This window comes from Carlito syrichta, unplaced genomic scaffold (genome assembly GCF_000164805.1).
Source record: "Carlito syrichta isolate Samal-C Ts95f unplaced genomic scaffold, Tarsius_syrichta-2.0.1 Scaffold316204, whole genome shotgun sequence".
Taxonomy (NCBI): domain Eukaryota; kingdom Metazoa; phylum Chordata; class Mammalia; order Primates; family Tarsiidae; genus Carlito; species Carlito syrichta.
The window spans coordinates 16,071-32,285 of NW_007260300.1; the positions used below are offsets into that span (position 1 = coordinate 16,071).

Genomic DNA, 16,215 nt, shown 5'->3' on the forward strand with positions numbered 1-16,215 from the left:
ACTACAGGCACACGCTACCATGCCCGGCTAATTTTTTATTTATTGTAGAGATGAGGTCTCACCAAGTTGCCCAGGCAGGTCTCGAACCATTGTGTATATGTACTACATTTTTTTAATCCAGTCCTCTTTTGATGGACAGCATGGTTGATTCCAGGTTCTTCTATTGTGAACAATGCTGCAATAAACATACGTGTGCAGGTATCTTTTTCATAGAGTGATTTGAGTTCTTCAGGGTATATTCCCAGTAGGGGGATTGCAGGGTCATATGGGAGGTTGATATTTAGAGCTTTGTGGAATCGCCACGCTGTTTTCCACAGAGGTTACACTAGTTTGCACTCCCAGCAACAGTGTAGAAGTGTTCCCTTTTAGCCACATCCTCTCCAGCAGCTGTTAATTTTTGAGTTGTTGATAATTGCCATTCTGACTGGGGTTAGGTGGTATCTCAGTGTGGTTTTGATTTGCATCTCCCTGATGATTAATGAGGTTGAGCATTTCTTCATTGTGTCTGTTGGCTGCTCAGATGTCTTCCTTTGTGAAGTGTCTGTTCATATCTTTTGCCCACTTTACTCTCTTGATACTTTCTTTGGCTGGGCAAAAACTTCTTAGTTTGATCAAGCCCTACCTATCAATTTTAGATTTTGCTGCATCTGATTTTGAGGACTTGGCCATAAATATCTTGTCTATTCTGATGTTCAGGAGGGTGTTTACTACGTTTTCTTCTAAGATTCTTATAGTTTGAGGTTTCACATTTGAGGTCTTAATCCATTTTGAGTTAATTGTCATAAGATGGGGATATGTAGGGATCCAATTTCATTCTTCTGCATGGGGCTAGTCAGTTTTTTCAGCACTATTTGCTAAATGTGGCTTCCTTTCCACAATGTTTGTTTTCATCAGCTTTGTCAAAAATGAATTAGTTGAAAATCTGTGGTTTTATTTCTGGATTCTCTATCCTCTTCCGTTAGTCTATGTGTCCATTCCTGTACCAGTACCATGGTGTCTTGGTTACTGTAGTCTTGTAGTAAAGTTTGAAGTCTAGAAGTGTGATGCCTCCAGCTTTATTCTTTTTGCTGAGGATTGCTTTAGTTATTCAAGCTCTTTTTTGCTTCCATATGAATTTCTGTATTGCCTTTTCTAGGTCTGTGAAAAATGCTGCTGGCAATTTGACAGAAATTGGGTTAAATCTGTCAAATACTGCCTTGGGTAGAATGGACATCTTGACCATATCAATTCTTCTAATTCATGAGCATGGGATGTTTTTCCATTTGTTTTTGTCATCCTTGATTTCTTTGAGCAGTGTTCTGTAGTTCTCATTGCAAAGGTCTTTCACCTCTTTGTTTAGGTGGATACTGAAATACTTTTTTGTGTGTGGCTATTGTGAATGGAATTGTGTTTTTTATTTGGTTCCCAGCTTGCTTGTTGTTGGTGTATAGAAAAGAAACAGTTTTTTGTGCATTGATTTTGTAGTCTAAGACTTTACCAAAGTCATTTATCAGAATGAGGAAGTTTTTGATGTCTTATCTCTAGAGTTTTTAGATATAGAATCATATAATCTACAAAGAGGGATAACTTAAATTCCTCTTTTCCTATTTGTATATAACTAATTTCTTTCTCCTGCCTTATTGCTCTCGCTAGGACTTCAAGTCTTATGCTGAATAGGAGGGACAACAGTGAGTATCCTTATCTTATTCCAGTTCTTTCCAGTTTCTTCAATGAAGTAAGATGTTGGCTGCAGGTTTATCATAGATAGCTCATTATTTTGATGAATGTTCCTTTGATGCCTAGATGTTTGAGGGTTTTTATCAAAAAAGCATGTTGAAATTTATTGGATGCTATTTCTGTGTCTGATAAGATAATCTTGTGATTCTTGATTTTACACCAGTTTATGTAATTATTGTGTTTGATTTACATATGTTGAACCAGCCTTACATCCCAGGAATGAAGCCCACCTGGTCATGATGGATGATCCTTGAAATGTGCTGTTGGACCACACCATTGGGGCATGCAAGCAAGCAGAGCAGGCAGCCAAGTTTTCCAAAAGATAACATCAAGCTGTCCAGTGATAGGCAAAGGTCTTATGATGAGAACCCCAGAACTAGCAGTGGCAGTTCAGATGTGGACCAGCAAGACCTAGCCGCTCCAGAGCCCAAAGAACAAGAAGAAAAAAGACCTTCTGCCACCCAGCAGAAGAAGAACACCAAACTGTTTAGCAAAACCTTGCTAAGTTATCTACTAGTGCTGAAAGAATTCAGGAGTTAGCAGAAATAACTCTTGATCGTCCTCCTAACTGCAGTGCTGGACCTAAAGGAGATAACATTTATGAATGGAGATCAACTATACTTACTCCACCAGATTGTGTACATGAAGGTGGTATATTTTTTTCTGGATATCATGTTTTCATCAGATTTTTCATTTAAGCCACCGAAGGCTACCTTCCATACTACCACTGCAACATCAACAGTCAGAGAGCCATCTTTCTGGACATCCTAAAAGACAACTAGAGTCCAGGTTTGATTGTTTCAACAGTTTTTCTGTCTATGTGTTCCCTTTTGACAGACTGCAACCCTGCAGACCCTTGGTTGGAAGCATAGCCACTCAGTATTTGGCCAACAGAGCAGAATGTGACAGGATAGCCAGGCAGTGGACCAACAGATACTCAACATAATTCACATCACTTATATGCATTGTAAGGAGCAGAAGGCATCTTCTCACTGTGCTGCAAATCTTTATAGCCTTTGCAATATGGACTTCTGTATTTATATTATACTTACTTTACTCTCTACTTTTATCCTTTGGGGACCGGGAGACTCCCCAAAAAGGTAAATGCTATCAAGAGTAGAACTTTGTAGCTGTAGATCAGTTATGTTTAAAATGCCTACTTGCAAGTCTTGCTTCTTTGGGATATCAAAATGTATCTTGTAATGTATTAAGTATACTGATCCTGAAGTCTACCAAATATTATAGTGCATTTTAGCCTAATTCATTATCTGTATGAAGGTATAAAAGTAGCCGTAGATGACTAGGAATTATGTCATTTGTATTAATCCCATATCTACATCTTAGTATGTGGTTCATGCTGCTGTGAAAATGTTTTACCTTTTTCCTTTGTCAGTTTGTAATGAGAGGATTTCCTTTTACCCTTTGTACCTGATGTGTCATCTCAAACACAATAAACATGCTCCTGAAGGCATTAAAAAAAAAAAAAAGGAAATGTGCTGTTCGATGCAATTTGCTAGAATCTTATTGGGAATTTTTGCATCCTTGTTTATCAGGGAAATTGGCGTGTAATTTCCTTTCCTTGTTGGGTGTTTGCCATTTTGGGTTATCAGATGATATTGGATGATATCATAGAATGAGCTAGAGAGAAGTTCATCCTTCTTGATTGCCTGGAATATTTTCAATAGGAATGGCATCAGCTCTTTCTTGTACATCTTGTAACATTCGGCTAAGAAATCATCTGGCCCAGGGCTTTTTCTGGCACAGAGGTTTCTTATTACTGAATCTATTTCTTGGGTTGTTATCGGTCTGTTATGGGTTTCAATTTCTTCCTGTTTAAATTTTGAAAGGTTGTGTGATACCAGAAATTCTTCCATTTCCTCTATATTTTTTATTTTATTTGCATACATATGTTCATAGTCGTCTCTGATAATCATTTGAATTTCTTCAGAGTCAGTTGTAACATCACCTTTTTTGTTTCTAATTGTGTTTATTCAAACTTCCCCTCCCCTCACTTTTGTCAATTTGGCCATGGATCAATCAATGTTATATAAACTTTCAAATAGCCAGCTTTTTGTCTCACTGATCATTTCTATAATTGTTTTGGCCTCTTTTTCATTCAACTGAGACTTTTTTAAATAATTTCATTTTTTTCTACTACTTCTAGGATTAGCTTGCACTTAACTGTCCAGCTCCTTTAGGTATGATGTTAACCAATTTACTTGAGATTCCTCTATTTTCTTGGTATGTGTGTGCTATGCTGTAAACTTCACAAACATAAAAGTGTCAGCATCACTTTTATGGTATTCTAGAGGTTTTTATTTGTTGTGCCTTTGTTTTCATTTGTTTCTAGTAATATTTTTCTTTCTTCCTTAATTTATGTATTTACCCAAAGTTCATTCAGAAGCATGTTGTTTAATTTTTATGTATTTTTGAGTGTGGAGAGTTCCTGTTGATAATTACATTATTTTCATTTTCATTCCACTGTGGTCTAAGAAGATGCTCGATATAATTTCAACCTTTTGAAATTTATCCTTTACTGTTTTGCATGTATTGAACCATTCCTGCCTCCTAAGATAAATTTCACTTAATCATGGTGACTGATCCTTTTAATATGCTGTTGAGTTTAGTTTGCTAGGGTCTTGTTGAGGATTTTTGCATCTATATTCATTAGGGATATTGGCCTGTAATTTTCTTTTCTTGTGATGTCATTGTGTGGCTTTAATATCAGGGTAATGATGGCCTTGTCAAATGAATTTGGAAGTATTCTCTCCTCTTCAATTTTTTTGAAAGTTTGAAAAAGATTGGTATTCCTTAAATATTTGGTAGAACTCGTCAGTGAGGTTCTGGGCTTTTTTTATTTTATCTTCTTACTTCTTACTGTTTCTTCATAATTCAGTCTTGTTAGGTCACATGTGTCAGGAATTCACTCATTTCTTCTAGGCCATCTAATTACTGTCATCCAATTACTCATGCTAGTCTCTTATAACATTTGTATTTCTGTGGTATCAATTACCATGTTTTTTCTTTCACTTCTTTTTTTTAAGATTCAAAATAAAGTTTATTAGAGAAAGAAGAGGGGAGAGATAGAGATACATGCCATAGCTGACATGAGCAAAAGAAATTATGCTTTTTGCTTTTTACAATAGACCTAATAAATCTTCACAATGATTGCTATGCTAAAGAGGGTGGAGCCCAGGTAACCTTCACTCTAGAGAGACCGACATCTCTCCACCTCTGACGGGTGGAGGAATGGGCAGTCTTTTCCAGGGAAATTTGCCAGACTTTTTCAGTTTACAAGTTTATGAGCTGTAAGACAGTCTTATTATCATTTCTATAGCTTTTTGAATCTCAGTTCATGACCCACCTTGATGGAATTTTCCTTTGGCAAGCTGAGGGGTTGAGGCAGACTGAGTCCACATTGAATTCACATTCTTGCCAGCAGCCTGCTAACAGAATATCTGGATGCTTTCTAAAACCTGCCTACAAGAAATATATCTATTTATGCCTAACATGTACTAGCTACCCTGCCTCAACTCCCTCCCTTAGAGATTTCAACCCCATATTCATATGTGGTGTAGAAGGGGGAAGATCTGTCTTATGTAACTTGTTTGAAGCTGACAGTGATTGACAGTCTTGCCTAGCTAGATATTGAAAATCTCTTCATGTCTGATCTAGGGCATACAGATCAGTTTCACCACTGACATTGCTTGTAGGCTGGAATTGTGGCATGACCATGTGCAGCCTGAAATTCTTGGATTAAGACCACACTTTACTAAGTCATGAAAAAACTGTAAATTGCTTTAAGAAAAAATTTTTTTTCTTTGACTCATGTGCTAGGCTTCATGCTGAGGCTTCTCATCAATGAGCTAGATGCACCTCTTGGCAATAATGGTTAGAAGACAACAGTGTTACCCCGTCAGCATCTGAGGCTGGAAAAGTATCCACATCCTTAGGAATCAAATATCATTTTCATTCCTCGTGGAGACTCCAGTCATCAGGAAAAATAGAAAAAAAGATGAACAGAGAGATGAGAGATACATAGGGTGAAGTTTGGAGGGGTCTCAAGTGCAGGAGCTTCTATCCTATGGAGTTGGGGTGCCCCATCTGCCTAGAAAGTGGACATGTTCACCAACCTTTTCTTTCACTTCTGATTTTATTTATGAGTCTTTTTTTCTTAGTTAGTACAGCTAGAGGCTTGTTGATTTTGTCCATCTTTCAATAAAAAAGAACCCCAACTGTTAGTTTCATTGATCATTTATATCACTTTTTGAGTCTCTATTTTGTTTATTTCTGCACCTTCTCTCCGCTAATGTGTTTTATTTTGTTCTTTTTCTAGTTATTTTAGGTGTAATGTTACCTTTTTATGTAGGCATTCATTGCTATGAATGTCTCTTTTAGAACTGCTTTTACTGTATATCACAAGTTTTGCTATGTTGTGTCTCAATTTTCGTTTGTCTTCAGATATTTTTTATTTTTCTTTTAAATTTCTTCTCTGACCCACCGACTGTTCATGCTGTTAGTTGTTTTTTTTCATGCTGTTAATTGTTGTTTTCTGTAATTCCTTGTGTTATTGATTTCTTAGACTTATACCACTGTTGTTGGAAAAGATACTTAATATGATTTCACTCTTCTTAAATACATTAAGACTTGTTTTGTAACCTAACATATTACCTACGCAAGAGAATGCTCTGTGTGCACTTGAGACTAATGTATGTTATGTTGATATTAGTAGGAATGTTCTGCATCTGTCTGTTAGGTTCATTTGGTCTAAAATGGAGTTCAAGTCTAACTTTTTCTTATTGGTTTTCTGTCTGGATGATCAGTTTATTGCTAAAAGTGTGGTATTAAAGTCCCTACTGTGATTGTATTGCAGTTGACCTCTCCCTTCATATTTGTTAATATGTGCCTTATATATTTAGGTGCTCCAATATTGAGTGCATGTATATTTATAATTTTTATATCCTCTTGATGAATTGACCCCTTTATCATTACATAATGACTTTTTGTCTCTTGTGACAATTTTTTACATTTAGTCTACTTTGTTATTTATTTAGCTACCCTTGAGCTCTTTTGATTTCATGAGCATGAAAATTATTTCTTCATCTTTCAGTTTATGTATGTTTCTTCAAGTGGCATGAGTCTTTTACAGGTATCACATAGTTGGGCTTTAGTTTAAATTCATTCAGCCACTCCATGCCTTTCTATTGGAGAAACGAACTCATTTGCATTCAAGGTAATTATCAATGGGTAGGGAGTTAATAAGACCATTTAGTTAATTATTCTCTGGTTATTTTCTAGCTTATCATTCCTTTATTTTCTTTTCTGCTGTCTTCCATTATGAATAAATATTTTCTGTAGTGGTATGCCTTGATTCCGTAATTTTTGCTTTGTGCATATTCTATAGGTGTTTGTACTATGGTTACCATGAGGCTTCCATAGCATCTCATATCAGGCTATTTTAAGGCGAAAACAGCTTAATTTTAATTGTCTACAAATATTATACATTGTATCCTACTTCCCAATTTTATATTTTTGAAGATACAACTTACATGTTTTTGTATTGTGTATCTCAAATTATTGTAGGTATTGTTTTTTATAGCTTTGCCTTTTATCCTCCATATTAAATGCTTAAGTCATTTTCTTGCCACCATTACAGTATTGTAGTAGTCAGAATTTGACTGTGTACTACTTTTATTATGAGTTTTCTACTTTTGTGTTTTAATGTTAGTAGGTAACACTCTGTTCTCTAAACTTGAAGAATTCCTATTAGCCATTTTTGTAAGGCAGATCCAGTGGTGATGAATTCCTTCAGCTTTGGTTTGTCTGCGGAAATCGGTATCTCTTTTTTCATTTCTGAAGGGCAAATTTGATAAAGTATTCCTGGTGGGTGATATTTTTATTTCTTCTGCACTTTGACTATATCATCCCACTGTGTCCTGGCAAGTAAAGTTTCTGCTGAGAACTCTGTCGAAAGCTACATTGGAGTGTGTTTGTATATAATATGCTCCTTTGTTCTTGCTACATTAAGTACTCTCTTTTTATCTGTGATTTTTGACAGTTTGAGCATAATAGTGTAGTCCATTTGTATTTACTCTGTTTGGAGACTTTTGAGCTTCCTATATTTAAATATTTATAGCTTTCCACAGATTTGGGAAATTTTCTGCTATGATTTCTGAAATGATCATTTTTGTCCCTATCTCTTTCTCTGCTTTTTCTGGAACACTGATAATGCATATATTGAATTGCTTGATGGTATCCCATAATTCCCATAGTCTCATTTACTATTTAATTATTTTTTCTTTTAGATCTTCTGACTGGGTAATTTCAAATGATCTGTCTTTGAGCTCACTGATTTTTCTCCATGACTGAGTCTGCTGCTGAAGTAATCTATGGAATTTTTCAGTTCAGTCATTATATTGGGCTAAGAGCTAATTCTATAGCTAATCCAGAACTTATATCTGGTTATTTTTATTGTTTTTATCTTTTTGTTGAACTTCTCATTTTGTTCATGTATTTTTTTCCTGATTTTCTTAGGTTGTCTATCGGTATTCTCTTGCATGTCATTAAACTTCTTTAAGACAATTATTTTAATATTTTGTTGAGTCATTTGTAAATCTCTATATCCTTAGGTTGAGTTACTAGTGCTTTATTTCATTCCTTTGGTGGTGTCTTGTTTTCTTGATTGCTTATGATCCCTGTGACCGTACAGTGAGTTTGGGATTACAATGGGAGAAAGATTCAATGTTGTGTACAAGGCCCACTCTTGGCTAGACTTACTAGACTTTCTAAGGAGCTAGAAATAGACAAGAGACATTAGTCCCATGGGAGTTTGGATAGCAGGAACTGCGCTCACGTTAAATAATGATGCAACTTGCCTTGTTTTGTCCTTGCCCATGCAGGGGCCCTGTACCAACTGCTCACCTCTCCCTTTTCCATCTTGTACTATCTTGTTCATGGTTCAGTTCCATAGCTCAGAACAAAGAAGTGCCTATGAAGTCTGAGTTGAGTTGAGAGGGAACTGTGGTGGACCCAACTGTCCTGTGAACTCTCTCCAGCAGGCAATGGCCAACAGTAATCCTTGGTGGGTAGATCTGTAGTTTAATTCATGTGTCATTTCACTGAAGCCTGCAGTAGTCCTAGGAAGTGGACATTCTTGTCCATATTCAGAAGAGGAAACCGAGGCCCAGAGTGTGTTGTCACCTGTTTAAAGTCTCATAGTGGGCTGGAGGAACCCCAGAACCCTCACTCCTCTACAGGCCTCAAGGGTGCCCTCTAAGCCATGACCCTGGTATGAATTCCAGGGAGTCTGCACCCCTCCAGCTGCCTTGAAGTGCATTACGAGTGGCTGTGGGCTTTTCTCATTTCAAAGACCAGTAAAATCTGAGTTCTGCTCTCTCAGTGGACTGCCTCAGCTCTTTCTACTACCAACTTTAACCTTCTATAGTCAGAACTTGAAAGAGACGCTAGTGAGACTGACCATGGACCTCCGAGAATGGGACTGGGCATAGAGTCTTGCCTTGCCTGACCTGAGCTGCCTGCCCCTCCGTGACTGATCCTGCCTGCCTAGAGTCCTTTGCCTCCCTGTCTGTCCCTTAGGGAGAACATATCAGCGCTATATGGCACTGACTTTCAATCCTTCCTTCGAAGGGTATTTATTTCATGTCTACTTTGGGTTGGGTCCCTGGCCAGGGGAAAGGATAACAAGGTTCAGATGCCCTGGGGATGGCAACCCTGGGAATGCTGATGCCGATTAAGCCCTACACAGAAATGCTCAGCCAAAGACAAATAGTGGTAGACAGCAAGGGGGAGTAAATGTGGAATAAGTGGTTATGGGGAACCATAACCTCAATATCTTTAAGTCAGAGGTAGAGTATCACAAGATACCACATAGGGAAGACCAATAATCGAATATATTTTTAGAAGATTTATTGAGAAGGTATTCATATACCATATAAGTCACTTATTTAAAATATACTAGTAAATGCTTTCCTTTATTCATAGATACACACAACTTTCACTATAGCCTATTTTAGAAAATTTTCATCACTTCCAAAAGAACCTTTAGATTACAGCCTAAGTGTTGCAGCGGGCAGTTCCAAGTGTGTGACCCTCCATAGTAACATTGGAAAGTCGTGCAAAAGCTGCCAGAATTAATATGATCAGAACTCTGGAAAATAATCTATTATTTTAGCAACCATATGAATACTAAATGAAGAAAAATGACAATTTATAAATCATAGGATGCTTTACTGTATTTTTACTTGCCTGCTGTTTCCCACCTCAGATCACTGGCTGTCTTTGAAGATGACAGCTCAAGTTACCGGTGTGGGATGTTAGTGACTGGTTAGAGAAGGATCAGGGCAAGACTTAGTCTCGAAAGTTGTCATTGTTTTTTCTAAACCTTTTGTAGGTTACCTGAAGAACAAATGCAAGCATTATGCCTCTGTTTTGCTTAACTTCATATTTATTCCAGTGGAAAAATAGCTACAGAGGACACTCATTAAAAATATTGTAAGGCAATTGAGTAACCTGATATCATCAGGGGCAAAAGATGAAAGTTGAGGATTTAAAAAAAAAACCCTAGGGAAAAAAAGCTGGGGAAACAGTTTCTTTGAGAAAGTACAGAATTCAAGATGCCAGCCTGTACTGAGAAATCTAGAAAGCCGCAAGCAAGCCAAGGCAAGATACATACTAAAACATTATCTGAGAATATCTGAGAAGACTCTTAGCTCTTAATTTGGGCTGTCCTCTAGGCTTGTTGCAAGCATAAAGTGAATGTTCAGTCATAGTTATAAACATCCTGGCTATGGATAAAGGAGGGGCCCAAACACAGCCCCAAACTGCAAAGAAAAGATAGTGTGATTGTTTTTTGTCTTTTTTATTCTCACTCCCTTCCTTTTCTTTTATTTTTATCTTTCTCTTTCCTCCTGGTGTTGTTCAAGGAAGAAAATTTTTGTCAAATCTGTCAAAGCACCAGACTAATGCTGGCTAAAGAAGTGGACTTCAGAGACTATCCATGACAAAAACTACAGACTTTGCAAAAATAATTTAGTAATGTGACCAAACAGACATCTATAATTCATAGCAACTGACAAAACAAACTCTAAGGAAAGGGAAGACTTGGGTTCTAGAGTGACCATAGTTCAATATTGAAAGTTTACAGTTTTCAACAAAAATTTTAAATTTATACAAAGAAATGTGAAAGTATGGCCCATTCACAAGAGAATTTAACAAAAATTGTCCCTGAGGCAGCATAGACTTTGGACTTACTAGTAAAGACTTTAAATCAACTGTATTAAATAAAACCAAAGAGTTTAATAAATAATGAAGAAGAAGCTGAGTGAAATCAGGAAGTGATATCTCAAAGAAGAGTTATCCAAAAAGAGATAAAATTTATTTAAAGGGACCAAACAGAAATTCTGGGATGATAAGTAAAATAACACAGATGAACACTTTGCTACAGGTTATCAATAGCAGATTTGAGCAGGCAGGACAAAGAATCGGTGAAGATGGAATCATTGGATTATACAAGAGTATGATAGCATTTTTATGCCACGTGTGAGTAATCTAAATGAAATGGACAAATCCCAAGAGACAAGCAAATGAGTTAAAATGACTCAAGAAGAAACAACAAAATCTGAACATACCTATACAAAGTAAAGAGACTGAATTGGGAAATAAACGCCTCCAGATAAATAAAAATCTAGGGCCAGATGGCTTCACTTGTGAATTCTACCAAACATATAAAGAAGAATTAATCAGCCGGGCTCGGTGGCTCAGCCTGTAATCCCGCGCCTTTGGGAGGCTGAGGTGAGTGGATTGCCTGAGCTCGCGGGTTCGAGACCCGCCTGGGCAGCGAGACCTCATCTCTACAATAAATCAAAAAATCAGCCGGGCGTAGTAGTGCGTGCCTGTAATTCTGGCTACTTGGAAGGCTGAGGCGGAAGGATTGCCGGAGCCCAGCAGGTCGAGGCTGCAGTGGCCGGGAGCAGCCACTGCACTCCAGTCTTGGCAACAGAGTGAGACTCCAACTCAAAAAAAAAAGAAGAAGAAGAATTAATCACCAAATCCTTCTAAAATTTAAAAGAGAAGAAAACACCACCAAACCTATTCTATGAGGCTAGCGTTACTCTGATACTAAAGCCAGAGAAAGATATCCCAAAAAACTGGAGACCAATATCCCCCCAAAATATAGATGCACAAATCTCCAACAAAATACTAGCAAAACTAATTTAGCAGTATAATAATAAAAGGATTATACACCTTGACTAATGAGGTTTATGCCTCATATGCAACCTGCTTCAACATCAGAAAATCAATCACTGTAATACACCGCATGAAAGAATAAAGGGAAACAACACCATAGGATTGTCTTAAATGATGAAGAAAATGTATTTTATAAAACCCAAAAGGTTTTTATTGCAAAAGTGCTCAGAAAGCTAGAAACAGAAGAAAATTATTTCTGTATGATAAAGGGTGTTTATGAAGAACCATAGCTAACATAGTACAAATAATGAAAGGCTAAAATCTTTCCCTTATCTGAAACAAGAGCACTGCTTTTCTACATTGAACTCTATGTTCTATCAGCACAATTGGGCAAGAAAAAGAAACCAAAGTCATTCAAATTATCAAGGGGGAATAATATTACTACCATTCGCCAATGACATGAGTCTATACATAGAAAATCTCAAAGAATCCACAAGAACATAGAAAATCCCAAAGAATCCACAAGAAAACTCCAAGAGTAAATAGACACATTTACCAACATTGCAGGTTAGAAGATCAACACACAATACACCAGCAGTGAAAAAGTAGAAAAATACATTTAAAGGTAATTTTATTTATAATAGTATCTAGAAGAATAAAATAGCTAGGTATACAATTAACAAAGAAAGAGAAAGAAAATAAATTGAAGAAGACCTAGATAAGTGGAAAGATATTCTGGCTGGGCCCAGGGGCTCACATCTGTAATTTCAGCTCTTTGGGAGCCTAAGACATGAGAATCACTTGAGCCCAGGAGTTCAAGACCAGCTTGGGCAACATAGTGAGACCACATCTCTACAGAAAATCAAAATATTAGCTAAGTATGGTGGCACACACCTCTAGTCCCAGCTACTCAGGAAGCTGAGGAAGAAGGATCACATGAGTCCAAGAGGTTGAGACTGCAGTGAGCCATGATAATGCCACTGCACTCCAGCCTGGGCAACAGAGTGAGACACTGATTCAAAAAATAAAATAAAGGTAATCAAAGCAATCTGCAGATTCAATATAATCTCTATCAAACTTACAATGAGAAGACCAGACAATAAACAGAAATAAAACACCTCCAAATCAAGAGGGAAGAAGTAAAATTATCCTTGTTTGCAGGTAGCATAATCTTCTATGTAGACAATCCTACATTTGATTAGAAATCATACATTTGCCAAAAGGTTAATATCAAAAATAAATAAGAAACACACAACTCAATAGCAAAAAAATTTTTTTTAGAAAACCTCAAATAACTCAATTTAAAAATGGGCACAGGAACTAAATGGACATTTTCCAAAAGAAGACATAAAATAACCATCAGCTATATGAAAAGGTATTCAATATCACTAATCATCAGAGAAGTGCAAATCAATGCCACAGTGAGCTATCACCTCAAACTTGTTAGGATGGCTATTGTCAAAAAGACAAACAAATAGCAAGTATTGCTGAGGGTGGGAGAAAATAGAACCCTTATACACATGGGAAGGTAAATTGACATAACCATTATGAAAAACATTTAAAAGAATCCTTAAAAAAAGTAAAAATAGGACTGCCTCATGAACCAGCTATTTTTCTGCTAGGCATATATCCTAAGTTAATGAAATTAGCATCTCATAGAAGTAGTCACATTTCCATGTTTATTGCATTATTCAAAATACCCAAGATATGGAAATAATCTAAACATCCATTGACAGATGAATGATTAAAGACATTGTGGGGTATATATTTTTACAATGGAATATTATTCAGCCTTTTAAAAAGAGGCACTGCCTTCCACCTCAGCCTTCCAGGTAGCTGGAACTATGGGTGCACACTGCCACACCCAGCTAATTTTGTATTTTTATTGTAGAGATGAGATCTCACCAGGTTGCCTGGGCTGGTCTCAAACACGCCGACTCAGGCAATCCACTCACCTTAGCTTCCCAAAGTGCTGAAATTACAGGCTGAGCCACCAAGCTCAGCCAAGACCCTGACTCTTAAAATAAAAACTCCATTTTGTTTCTGTGTGTGTATGTATATAACATTATGTATAATATAATTGCATATAAACTATGTAATATAAATAATATTTTAAAATATATTTTGCCGGATGCTGTGGCTCAGACCTGTAATCCCAGTACTTTGGGAGGGGGAAGCAAGAGGATTGCCTGAGCACAGGGTTTGGGGCCAGCCTGGGCAACTTGGCAAGACCTCATCTCTTTAATGAGTCAAAACATTAGCTGGGCATGGTAGAACACACCTGTAGTTCCAGTTACCTGGAAGGTTGAGGCAGAAAATCACCTGAGTCCAGTGGGTCGAGGCTGCGGTGGCCATGAATGTGCCACTGTATTCCAGCCTGGGCAGCAGATTGAGACTCCAATTCAAATAAATAAATAATAAAAATATATTTTATACATAAAAGAAAGAAATATAAAAATAAAAAGAGGCACTGTTATTTGTGGTAATATGGATAAAGCTGGAGAACATTATGCCAAGTGAAATAAGTCAGACAGAGAAAGAAAGATACACTCTGATCTCACTTTTATGCAGAATTATTTTAAAAGTTGAATAAATAGATAATAGAATGATACATTTCAAAGGTGAAGAGGGGAAGAAAATGAAGAAAAGAAGAGCAAAGGGTACAAATATGCATTTAGATAGGATAAAAAGTCTAGAGATATAATGTGTAGCATATATATATTATACTGAAAATTTTAAAAGATTAAATTTTAAGTTACCCTGTAACTATGGAAGGCAATAGAGATGTTAATTTGTGTGACTGTAGTAATTATTTCACTAGTACATATAGAGAGAAACAATAGTACATCTTAAACATATGTAGTAGCAATAAATTTTAAGAAATGCAGTCGGGCTTAGTGGCTCAACCTGTAATCCCAGCACTTTGGGAGGCCGAGTCGAGTGGATTGCCTGAGCCCACAGGTTCTAGACCCACCCAGGCAACTTGATGAGACCTCATCTCTACAATACATAAAAAATAGCCGGGCATGGTAGCATGTGCCTATAGTTCCAACTACTTGGAAGACTGAGGCGGAAGGATCACCAGAGCCCAGCAGGTCAAGGCTGTGGTAGCCAGGAACATGCCACTGCACTCTAGCCTGGGCACCAGAGTGAGACTCTAACTCAAAAAAAAAAAATTTAAGAAATGACAATGGCCTTTTAATGAAACAGAAAACCTGATCCTCAAATTCATGTGAAATTGCAAGGGACTTGAAATAGCCTAAACAATCTGGAGAAAGATGAACAAAGTTAAAGGAATCATAGTTTCTGATTTTGAAACTTACTACAAACCTACATTAAGTAAAACACTTTGGTACATGCATAAAAATAGACATCCAGAGCACTAGAATACATTTGAACATCCAGAAAAGAATACATACATCTATGGTCAATTAATTTTCAACAAGTTTGCCAAGATTATTCAATTGGGAAGCAAGATTCTCCTCAACAAATAGTGCTGGTACAACTGGATCTTCACATGTGAAAGAATAAAATCAAACCTTGACTTCACACCATGTACAAAAATTGACTTGAAATGGATCAACAACCTAAATATAAGAACTAAAACTATAAAAATCTTAGAAGGAACCTAGGAGTAAATGTTTTCTACTTTGGATTTGAAAATAGGTTCTTATATATGACCCCAAAAGCACACTAGATAAAATAAAAAATAGATAAATTGAATGTGCTAGTGAATTTATGCCACTTTATAATAAAGCACCATAGCGTGGGTGGGTTATAAGCAGCAGAAATATATTTGCCTCAGATCTGGAGACTGAAAGTCTTAGTTCAGGGTGCCAGCATGGTCAGGTTCTGGTAAGGGCCCTCTTTCAGTCAACTTCTTGTATCATTCTTGTTTGGTGGAAAAAAAGAGCTCCCTAACCTCTTCTTATAGGGGCACTAATTCCATTCATTAAGTCCTCCTCCTCATTAAAGTCTCAGGGTACAAAATCAACATGCAAATACAGTTGCATCTGTATATATCAGCAACAGTCAGAAAACCAAATAAAAAGCAAAACCCTCTTCACAAAAGCCACACACAAACACACAAAATGAAATGCCTTGGCATCTTCCTAACCGGAGAAGTGAAAGACATTTACAATGAAAACTACAAAACACTGCTCAAGAATTTCAAAGAATACACAAACAAATGGAAAAGTATTCCATGCTCATGGATCAATATTGTTGAGCTGTTCATCCTACCCAAGGCAATCTACAGATTCAACACAATATCCATCAAATTACCAACATCAT

General features: G+C 36.9%; 1 pseudogene; it reads left to right on the forward strand.

Annotated features, from left to right (window-relative positions):
* The first annotated feature begins 1,971 nt into the window (after window positions 1-1,971).
* Window positions 1,972-2,662, forward strand: LOC103276449 (annotated as a pseudogene).
* Window positions 2,663-16,215: the final 13,553 nt, after the last annotated feature.